The following is a 12,096-nucleotide window of genomic DNA, read 5'->3' as shown; positions in this document are numbered from 1 at the left end:
TCAGAGGCTCACCTACCCTCAACGTAAGCACCTCCACTATAGGGAGAAAAAAAACAGACATCTTGAAACATCCTCGTTTCAAGAGGCTATTTAGTATTCAAGAACAAAAAAGTGTAATATACACAAGATAAAACAATCAATATTTGCAGCAATGCCTAGCATCTCCCACATTTACTATAGGAGCAAATGAGCAGGGATGTCCTGGCTTGGCCTCATTAACAAACTCACAGTCCAAAATGAAAAGGTGCTCATAAATTCCTATCATGATATGAAGTGTAGCATGTTAAGCCAAATAAAAACAATGATGCACGACCATAAAACACCATTCACTTGAAACGGCAGCAATTTAGCCAGCTGGTGAGTACCTCACTGGTTTGTACAAGAGAGATCGTCTTGCTACTTAAGTTCCTTCTATTCATTCAAATGCAAGTTTTACATGTTTAGAAGTTTGTTGTTGTTGTTTTTCCACCACAAGAATAATAACTGAATTATTTTACCACCCCAACTGTTATTGCCTTAAGTCCTTAAATTACTGATACTTACATGGAAGCTTAATTCCATTTTCAGGGATTAATTTCCTGAATAATAACAATTAGACACAACAGGTTTTGTAACAAATGAATCAATTTCCTCAAAAAGAGGTATGCTTTTGTTCTTAATGGATTTGAATTGGATATGAAAAGCCATAAATCCATTTTGTTCAAAAGTATATATCAGGGCATGATATACTTGTTATGATTAAACAGAATATATATTTGTTAGCAAACTGGCTACCAGGCGTATTTATAATTCTCAGGAGACGGATTCATTGCTCTGCAAAAGTACTGCAAGGTTTGGAAGTACCTACTAAAACTTAGCTAAAAGTACACAATCCCATCATTTGCACAAAAGCAGAGCACAGCTTGAAGTAGAATTAAAATAGCCACCTACTTCCTACCTTTTCATATCTATGATATGTCAATAATTTGCCACTTAAAAAATATGTAAACCAGACCATACCACAAGGTATTTGGATCAGTAAATAGAGAGCTTTGGGGATTCTGAGAACCGTAGCAGTTGTCCTGTCTCTTAACAGTTTCAAAAATAAGAACATTTAAGCTTAAGCACAGCCAAAACCACAAAGCTCTTATATTCTGTAATATGCAGAGAGAGAGAGAAAAGGAATTGTACAGGGACAGGTTCATTTCCCTTTCATGAAAAGAAAAAAGTTAAGTCACTGCTGTGCTAGCAGACATGCTTTCCTAGATCAGAGAAGCCAACATTCAAGCACCCACCAATGAGTTCTGCAATATACTGGGCACAGGAATAGCTATTTTCCAGCTCTGCAGGTATCACTTGAAAAATAAAAAAATATGCCGTGTTTTTATGGCACTCTTTCCAAAGAAACATGAAAAAAGGGATACAAAAACACAAATGCTAATTATGATTTATTTTATCATGACTTCAATAGACATAACACAATCAGAAACTGAGACACATTAAGAGTCATAGCACCTCAGATTTTGATATCGCCACAGATTTTGATATCTCCAAAACACTATGGTTTCCTCATTATCCCAGGGTGATTAAAAGATATACGTCCAAGAATAAACAGTAGAGTTGGATATAGAACAAGTCAGAGGATGACAGACAACATTGGCTGCTCCATGTTTCAGGGGAGGCACAACTGGGCATTACTTGCTCTCAGCTGCTTTCCTGGAGGATTCTTGCTGTCTGTGTGGGGGGGAAGTCATTCTTAATTTGTCCCTAAAGATGAAAAACATCTGCTGAAGTTTCTTCAGAGGTTCTTAACCTTACCAGAAGAGTCAATAAAGCTGCTACAGCTGCCTTCCTCCAGCTTAAAATGAACTGAACAGCCAGCAAGGCAACATGTGAAATGAAATATGAAACAGAAAGATATCTTACTTGTATAAAGTCACTGGCCTACACTAGCACTCAGTGCTACTGGGAAAACCATAGACAACAATGGACAGACAGTTAATACTTCTCCCTCCTGTCGTTGTAACTTTAGACTGAAGGGTTTGAATCAAAGAGAAATAATTTTCTGTTCATAAGAGTATGTGTTTTCATTTCATAGCCATGCTAAGATCCATAAATTTTGTCTTAAATAGGGTAGCAGTCTTCATGGACTTAAACCACTTATGGTGTCCTCTGAAAGGTAATAAACTAACTATAAACAATGACACAATAGCTAGCAAGAGTAAACACAGCTTACTACCACCTCAACCAATCTAAACTACTATTTCTCAGGACAGAGATATCTCCTTGATCTCTCAGATCTCTCACTGTATTTAAAAAAAAAAAAAAAAAAAAAAAAAAAGGCTATGCAACAATCACATTACAATAGAAAATAATCCTCTGGCTGAAAGCACTACCAGGGCTGCCTCTATCCAGCGCAATGGCTCAGCTGGGCATGTTGCAGAAGATAACCACCCATCCCAATGGAGCTCTCCTTTGCAAATGTCAGGCTAGGAAGTTTCTCCTCCACTAATTACAGTTCTAGCTGACAGAGTTCTAAACTTAATGAAGTTTGCCTAATGAGTGCAATACTCCTTTTTCCAAATAAAACAGAATATTTATCATGAGCTAATGGAAGAAATTTAAGAGTGAAATAGCTACACTAGCAACAAAATTATGCATTTCCTTGCTAAGCAAGATTATTTATTCCAAGACACTGCAAAATACTAGGTACTAGATTGATATCTAGGCAGACTTCAGTTTCCCCAAAACAGGCAAATAATTTCTTCATTTGACAGCATTCTCTTTGCTGTCTGGATTATCTAGCTAATCTTATGACTATATGTTATCAGCAGAGTCCCTGAATGAAAAATGGTCTATCTACAATTCTTTGAATATATCAAAGTGCTACATGAAGAATTGACTTACAGCTTAAAAAAAAAAAATCCCAAGAGACTACTAAAGTGGGGAGGTGGAAAAAGGGGGTGTTAAAATCTTTGTCATGTTTTCCATGACACAAACGAGTATGAAAAGAAGAAAAAAACCCTTTCCATTGTAAAGTTAAGAATTCAGATTCACAAAGTATGATGCTAGCTACAGGATGGTTTATTGTATTTATTCTGTGAAAGTAGGGTGACTAAGCCTAAATACTAAAGAGATACTAAAGAAAACATGTGAAGTAACATAAACCAGCTAGGATCAGAAGAGACTGCAAAGACGAGGCACACAGAAATAAGGAACAAGTTGATAAATTAAACCGCATGTCAGTTAACTCTTGCACTCTGAGCTGAAGAGCAATCATTAAATAGGTACACTTCACAGACACTTCGATTATTTGAGTTGTTATCGATACAGACTCCTTCCCTTCAAAGGGTGTGTTCTATGCTCAAATCTCATTACTACTTCTGAATAACACTTCCTCCAGGGTCTCATTACCCTACCTGAGGGCTGAGCAGATCAGGCTCAGAAGAGAAGGCAAAACCAGAAATTACTAGGCCAATGGATTTCAGATAACTACAGCTCTAGAAAGCAATCATTTTATTTGCCTTTCGGCCTCTGTTTCTCTGTATTCTGTCACAAAACGAATCACTTGGAATCTCTTTGGAGACTGATAAACTCATTAACTTTACCCATCAGCTCCTTGCTCTTCCATACAGGTCTCCTGCCCCCCTTACTCAACTGCTTTCTTGTAGGAATGCACCAACCTCTAGCTTGGAGAAAGTGGTGTTTAAAAATTAGTCAGCTCTCCTGGACCCCCTTTCCTTTCAGGACCCTGACCGAGAGGACTGCTCCAAGGAGCTCCCTGAAGAGGTCAAAGTGAGCTCTCTTGAAGTCCAGGTTTGCAATCCTCCTTCTTGCACAGCTTCCTCCACGCAGGATTGTGAATTCCAGTATCTCGTGGTCACTGCAGCCAAGACTGCCCCTAACCCTCACATTTCCTACTAACCATCTCTATTTGTTATTATTAGATCTAGCAGCACCTCTCCCCTTGTTGGCTCATCAGCTATCTGCATCAAGAAGTTATCTGCAACGCTTTGCAGGAGCCTCCTGGACTATATGTTCCTAGCTGTGTGATTATCCCAGGGTGGTTGAAGTCCCCCATGAGCACCAGGATCTGTGGTCGTGAGGCTTTTTGCAGCTGCCTGTAGAAGGCCTCAACCAGTTCCCGGTCAGGAGGCCTGCAGTAAACTCCCACGACAATACCTTTTCCTAGAGAAGCTGGCAGCTTACATACATCTCACATACATTGTAAGCCTACATGGCTTACATGGCTTACATGCAAGCTTACACACATTACATACATTACATACATTACATGGCATACATACTCTTTGATGAGTCAAAACCAGGCTGGATGGCCAAGCCCAGGCAGTAGTGGTGAATGGAGTCCAACCTGCAGTGCCGCATGGGGTTGCTGTGACTGAAATGCAGGACATGGCACTTGACCTTGCTGAACCTCTTACTGTTGGCCTCAGCCCGTCACTCCAGCCTGTCCCGATCCCTCTGCAGAGCCTTCCTACACTCAAGCAGATTAACTCTTCCTCCCAATTTGGTGTTGTCTACAAACTTGCTGAGGGTGCACTCAACCCCCTTGTCCAGACCGATAAAGATATTAAAGAGGACCAGCCCAGGCACGGACCCCTGGGGAACACTGCTTGTGACTGGTCACCAGTCCATGTGCCCAAGATCCAGAGTTAAGAATTACTTTTCACACATTCAACTGTTTTAAGCCTTAACAACTAAGTGAAAACTCTGCCTGACAGTAAATTTGCCATAAGGGCAGTCTAAGAAATGAATATTCTTATTACTGACATTGTGGATGGACCAGATTATGAATGGCTGAAACGTAGTATTGAGCATGACGTTACTGATCTAAAGAAAACAGAGGAATTTGCATCTAAAAACGTACAAAGAACTGAAGTTTTCTTACTGCATCAAGAGAATTTCTTAATGTGACCCACAATTACAGCCCTGGTAGAAAAATACACAGCACAAAAACCGACAGCAAAAAAATATCAAGCCAGTGTTCTTTATCTGTAATGAGGATCTATCAATAAAGTTTCCAACTTTGAAGGTATCGATACTCCCTATAAAATATCTTAATGGCCTAAAAGGAGCAAGATAATATTTAAGAAAATGAATTCAGCTTTGAACTTAAACCCACTGTGAAAATAAGTGACTCAGAATTATTTGATGAAACACATCATTTCATTAAAAAAAAAAAAAAAAAAGCAACATACCATTTCAGTCCAACTATAAAATACAAGTAAGCCTTCAGGCATCCATAAAAAAAGCAATTACCTACAACATCTTAGGCCAATTAAAAAAGCAGAACATAATATTATGTTGAGTGCTTAGTTCTGTAAAATTGCTGACAACAGGCAACACAAAAAGCAGTTCCTAATCTTTTATACCAGATACTAGAAGTAGCTTAGCATATAAATAACAATAAAACAGTCATATAGCTTACCTTAACTTCATAAATAAAAAAGAATGAGAGTGAAGAACTGAAGCATATACTATTCTTTTTCTTTAATCTATTACTGACAAAATGTGAATCTACAGGTAGATATTAATCAAATTACTGTTTAAATGTCTAATACGTCTTTAACACCCCATAAATTTAAAAAATTTGTTCTGGATTTTTTACTACAGTAAAACTTCCTCTTCTTGCTCTTCATTTAGCCGTGCTTCACTTTGTTCTCCAAACAAGTCCTTCAATTTTATTCAGATTTCATATAAGCCACCATTAAATGCCTCCAGTACAAAGCCTGAATGCGCTCAAAACTAAATCTTGACATATTAGTAATCTCTTTCAATTTTCTAAGTTTCTCTCCATTCATTCCCTATATATTTCTTTTACTATTTTCTTTTGAAGTACAAAAAAAACCAAAGTGAATTACTGTAACAGGATGAGGATGGACTGGATTCTATGAAGACATAAGTAAGGCTAACGCTGAATGAGACAAGGATCTGAACTGGTGAAAGAATGAAACCTAGTGATAACTGAGTGGCAGCAACATGAGAGAGGAAAAGATTAGAATGAGCTAGAGACCAGGAAAGAACATGGGAGAGGAGACAGGAGCCAAAATGACTTCAAAGAAGGAATACAGGAGGACAGAGAATAGGTTAGAAAAATGAGTTAGAAATGAATGGTGATGGTAAAGCAACCAGTTGCATGCAAGAAGTAACCAGAAACAACTAAGCAAAACACAGACGCACAGACCTATAGCAACTCCATCTTGAGAAATCTGGAAGAGAAAGACTCCAAAGAAAACACTGTGAATGATGATCAGAATGAAGGCAGAATCCAAACAAACAGAGCAGTCAGTTAAAACTCAGTAGCATACAAGGCAAAGTTGGTATTAGCCAGTAAATAAAAAAAGCAAAATGTTTTCAGGACTTGAGTATGGTTGTGCAACCTGAATTGGAGAAACTTTATGTTATGAAGCACTCTAGGTACTTATCTTCCAAGAGAGTAAAGACAATTTCCTAGAGATAACTCTAAGCAATTTCTCTTTCTTTGACAGCTAGGCAGAGGAAATAGCATCACAAAAAGGCACATCTAACAGTCACTAAGTCACATAAGCTTTTCCAGCTTCTGAAGGTCAAAAGCTTGGGCCATCCCTATGCATTTAGGTCCATACCACATCGTAAATGTTCCCCAAGACAACTGAAGAGGAACTCATTTCAGTTCGGAAGCCCAGTAACCTTATCAGAACGATGCGAAGTTCAAAGGAAGAATGTGATCGAAAGCGAAGTACAGCAGGCACAAACACAGTGCTGTACCCACCTGGTAGCACAGTTTCTCAATCCGAGCTCTCTCATAACTGCCTTCAGATGACAGCAAAGCATACTCATGCCTGCATCTAATTTTGTTGGCTTGCCCATGTCAATCTCCTTATCTGTCTTAGTTTTCAAGCTAGTATGCTAATCCTTATTTAGTTTTCATGCCTGTTACAATTACTTCAAATTGTAACACAGTCCAAAACAGATTACATAGCCTTAATTTCACTTCCTTTTTGCATTCTCTACTCTTATTTCTAGAAGATGGAAAGAAAGTTTCAATGAAGGAATAGAAGAACTTCAATTTAAATAATTCCAAAATCAAAACAAGAATAATTACAAAGATTCCCAACAGGATACTAAAATATTATTGTTTTCCCTAAAGCAAACCACCCAGTCCATAAGAAAAAAAAAAGAGGAGACGATGCTATTAGAGAAGGGATAAAAATAATCTCCACATCATTCTAAGCATTACACCCTAACATGTCTTAAATCCTTACTCAGCATTGAAGCAGATGTGTACTTACTCTTCTACAAGGCATATTACAGAAAAATCAAGTGTGCAATTTCAGCTCCACTTACCATTTGTGGATTTCATTACAATAATTTAAAATAAGAATTTTCAATCTTCTGAATAATACCCAATTTACATAACACCATTAGTACAGAAAGATGTAGAAAAGCTACTAAGAACCACTCATCTAAATATGTAAACAAATTAATAAGAAGCGAGTGAGAAGCATCCAGTGACAATACTCGATTTTTAAAAAAGAAAAGGTAAAGACAACAGCTACTCAGGGCAAAGCTTTCTGATCTGCAAGGGCATGTTTGTGACAATTTGACAAAACAGTAACAATGTCATAAAATTGTTCTGCATCCAGTTACAGTCATGTCCGCATGGCAGACTTTAAGCAGTTAAGAGAGATTGCACAGGCAGATTGCAGGTAGATTGCATCCTTCTCCTGCTGTTTTATGAGTTTTAGAGAACTATACTCCGAACACCAAGTTTGTGAGGTAAAGCACTGCTGTTTGCAAAATATTGCTTGCCAACTAGCAGAATAAATCAGAGGACAGTTTTCAATTGGATGAACTGGGGAAAAGTAAAACCACTTCTTTTAAAGGGAAGTCATGTTGTAGTTTCAGTGTTAAGAGTCTTTCTAAGGAGACAATAAGCATATGGACAGATAACATATCCTGAGGGTACAAGTGAACTTCCCTTAAAAAGAAATGAGAAAACCAAGTTGTCAGAGGATAAGAACAAGCCATTCTCACAGATATGAAAAATTAGTTAAAAGACAAGAAAGGGGATAAGTATAAATGGCCAACTTTCATTGATAAGGGAAATCACTAGTGGAATCTTACAGAGATGGATGCTTAGGCACACACTATTCAACACCTTTATAAATCATTTGAAAATGTTGCATACACTGCAGCATCTGTACTTTGAAAAAGGAGGGTAATTGCAAGCAACTGCAGAAGAGGCACCTCGTAGCAAGTTTCTAGACACCGTAAGCAGCCAAGAAAAACCCCAAATCCACTTACTCAAAAAAGAACTGTAGCAAAACAGAAAACAAGCTTCCAGTCTTCCTTCCACAGCAACAGAAGAATGGGAAAGAGAAATAGAAAAGTAGAAACTATGTGTTGGGAGGGAAAAAAATAAAAAGGAGAGAGAAAAGTGATTTATTGACCAAGTCTTTTTCCATTAAAAACATACAAAAACTGCTCTCCATGCAATACAAGCAGCAAGTTTTGGATCTCTTGTAACAGGATATTGGGACACTCCCAAGAGTCAAGAACTGATCTGAGAAAATCACAGAAAGACAAACTGAAAATTAGTGCCTAATCCTTACCGCCAATGCAGAAGCACTTGTGTAGGCCTGAGGAATATTCTGAGAAACACTTGCTTACGTGTTTCTCCTGTTCTTTTTGTCTGTTTGCTAGGCACCTGCTTTTGGCAATTTTTGGATATAGTAACGATTCTATCTTGATCTTCCATTTGACTTGACACAACTTTTCTTGCACTATCATATAAGGCTTCAATTCTCTAGAATTATATTCTTGATGACAGCTGTCTTTCCAAAATTTGTTGCTGGAGGAAAACAAATACACACTCGCACATTCAATATACATAAAATGTTCGATATTTTCTCAGCGTAGCCACTCGTTACTGATTTTGCAAAGGAGACAGCTGTATATGCCCAACTATACGCCTGTCCCTAAGGCCAATTTCATTTACTATTAAAACAACTATAACCTGAAACTGAGATGCAATTTGCACCATGAAATTACCTTTATTTACTAGCTAGCGTGGATGGATTTTTTTCCTTTCATTTGCCAGGGGAAAAAAGGCAATCACGGGCAGGTCATTTGCAGGTATACAGCTCAGGCAGAATTTCTGTTCACCAAATATTTCACTAAAATGATCAAAGGAATCAAGAACATATTTGTTTATACATATATCTCTCACTCCTTTTTCCCTTTTATTTATGTTCAATGTAGATTCAGATGCTGAAAATATGGACGTAGAAAATATGTCCGATCAGAAGTTGTTTCCTTTGGCCCTTTCTTCATTAGGATTTTACAATAGGATAACACCAGAAACTTTTAATCATATTCTCAAAAGTTCACCCTGAATCTTTGCCTTTGAGTACATTATCTAAATTCTTCTCTGTAAATGTACTGTATTCATATCCATCCCATTCACATATGTGTGGGTTACTGTTTACAGAGGCCTGTTTGTTTATCTCGGCATACGTATATCAGATCATCACCACACAACCTAGCTCATCTCTAGACAGAATGCATCCAAAGTCTGGAAACAGGTTACTACTAGTAGTACATGTAGCTATGTAATTTTACAACTATTTGTTACATTACTTCGGTTTACTTCCTCCTACAAAGCTTTTCTCATAGGAGCGAACTATTTTCCAAATATTCTCGGAAATGGACCTCGAAACCTTTTAAGAATCTCTAAATTATTGGAAAGAAGGATTCATTTGCAAATTCCTTCTCTAGCACATCCTATTTTTAGGTGCTTTAGGATTACCAAAGGAAAAAAAAAAAAGAGAGAGAGAGGGAGGGAGGGATGAATTATGAATTGCATTTCAGAATGCAATTTCAGAAAGCATCAGGTAAGATTCAAGACAGTGTATTCTAGTTTTTGCACAGACCAATGTTCCAAGTTGCCTGAGGTTGTGTTTTATCTTTCTGTTTTCTTAAGTCAATCACCTTTTCTAATAAAGTTTCAGGGAAAAAAAAAAGATTAAGACTTCTCCATTGCTCAATTTAACTCACAATAACTCATAAGTATGCTACAGCGAGGAGTTCATAAGATACTGAATTTAAAGCTGTCACAAATATACACAGTGGAGAGTCATAATCTCTGTGCATATTTGATCTGATATAAAATTCATCACGACTGATGAATTTTAAGGGTGTTTCCGTAAGATGCTGTTCATGCAGGAGGTCATCAAAGAGGGGCAGGGACAAAGAGTAAAAAGTATGTGTCTAAAAAGCTTGGTCATTCTGATCCTCAAAAGTGGTCCCAAATGGATTAGCTTACAGCAAGGGAAGCTGGCAATACCATCAGCTATTCTGGTCTTAGTTAAACCTTGGAAACTTTCTAAGCAACCTCTGTGTTTCTCATACTTGCTCCTTATCTTACATAATCCACTTTCCAGCAGTCTTGTCTTTTCACCCTTTGTATTCTAAGGAGGACCTGACCTAGATCCCCACCCAACTCCACTTCTGCAATAATGATTTGAAGTAATCAAACAGTTCCACAGTTCCAGGAACTTAAATAGCTTTGTTATGGCTTTAATAGCCAAAGTTTGTTTGTTCTTTTTTTTTTTTCTTTTCTCAGCTGCTGCAAACACCAGAGCTGCATATCAACTTTAAAAGTAAAAAGAAACTTGTGTCTCTTCTCTCTGCTATTTTTTCTCCTCCCCTTTGGAAACTTTATTTTATCATAAAGCATAGGAATAAACAACCTATCTTGACAATAGTAGGACTTCCAAAACCTGGCAGCTTTCAAAATCAGCAGAAGCAAGTTACTACCCTGCTTCATTAGTACAGAACTTTGTCTCATCACCACAAAAAGGTGTGTGCATTTTTTGTGGGGAAGAGGAAGCAGAAGCCTGAAGCTATAGGTGATATAAAGTATGAACCTTTATAAGAGAATATCTTTAAAACCCATCAATTATCAGTTATATTTTTCCAAAGCAGCACCATACTACTAATGACTTGGCCAAGCATTAGGAGAGATATTACTCCAGACTTTATCCAAAGACTGGATGGTTTGACAGGTAATGCTCTTAGCAGGCTCTGCTTCACAGTTTAGATCCACCACATGAGACACTTCTATAAAAGTTTGGCAAGAGTTTCCAGATGAAGCTGCGTGTCCATAAAAGTAGCCCCACCAAGTGTTCTCACAAAACTCAAGCTACCGACCGGGTTAGGCCACCAGTGCCCCTGCTAGCATGTGGCAGCGAGACGCAGAGCACCTTGCTTTGAAGTTCACCACCTTGCCTTAGATTTAAAGGATTTGTTTTTAAGAGCAGCAGTGGTCACCTCTCCCTCTTCTCTTCCCCCTGCCTGAACACTGCTAGACCTTGCCATGCTGGGAACACTGATAACTCTTGGCATAAATATGGATATATACTACTTGGCAGGGGAAAATGGAGTCTGACAGGGAAGATGAACAGTTCATTTGCCTTCTGAATTTAATCATGTTTCCTTCACTTGAGAATTAGCTGTAACCTAGTTTCCAGAAGATTCGTGCATCCAAAAAGATGCAATGTCAACAGCAATACATTCTCCTTGTTGAATCACATGAAATGGAAGTACAAGAGACTGCACATTAACAGTAAAAAGAATCAAGACACCTTTGAGATAAATAACAAAAACAGATTCTGCTGAACAGCTTTTTAAGAAGAGCATGAGTTTTGAAGAAAAAAAAATCGGTAATGCTGCTGTACAGACAATACCACTGGGACTAGTGTAATTGCAGGTAAACAGGAATTCGTAAAGACCTAGGAATAACAATGTAGCAGAGACAGCCCTTGGTACAAGAACAACCATTTCTTCTCCTGCCCCCTAAACAAACAACCAGCCACCAAATCAACACTCGCTGGGTTCTATTTTAGACTCAGTAAATAGTAAGGACGTTATGGAAAAGTTGATCCTACAAAACAGCCTTGAATAGAGCAAACATACCATAATTTTGTTAATAATTAAATGGCACAAGATAACACCTGAATATTAAAAGGACAAACACTAAGGAAACTGGCCGGTAGAGCTGCTGAAACATGATCAGCCACTTGAACTGGGAGGAAGCCTCCAATTCAATTTCAC

At 37.9% G+C, this 12,096-nt stretch overlaps 1 protein-coding gene across 1 annotated transcript in view; it reads right to left on the bottom strand.

The window, feature by feature from the left end:
• The window catches only part of MAN1A2 (mannosidase alpha class 1A member 2), a 139,717-nt gene that overhangs the window by 81,082 nt on the left and 46,539 nt on the right, over positions 1 to 12,096 (bottom strand). The gene's annotated exons all lie outside the window — the stretch shown is intronic.

The sequence above is a fragment of the Nothoprocta perdicaria genome, unplaced genomic scaffold (genome assembly GCF_003342845.1).
Source record: "Nothoprocta perdicaria isolate Ctin4 unplaced genomic scaffold, notPer1 scaffold_120, whole genome shotgun sequence".
NCBI classification, from domain to species: Eukaryota; Metazoa; Chordata; class Aves; order Tinamiformes; family Tinamidae; genus Nothoprocta; species Nothoprocta perdicaria.
Note: the sequence above shows the minus strand (reverse complement) of the source record. Positions and strands in the feature narration are given on the sequence as shown.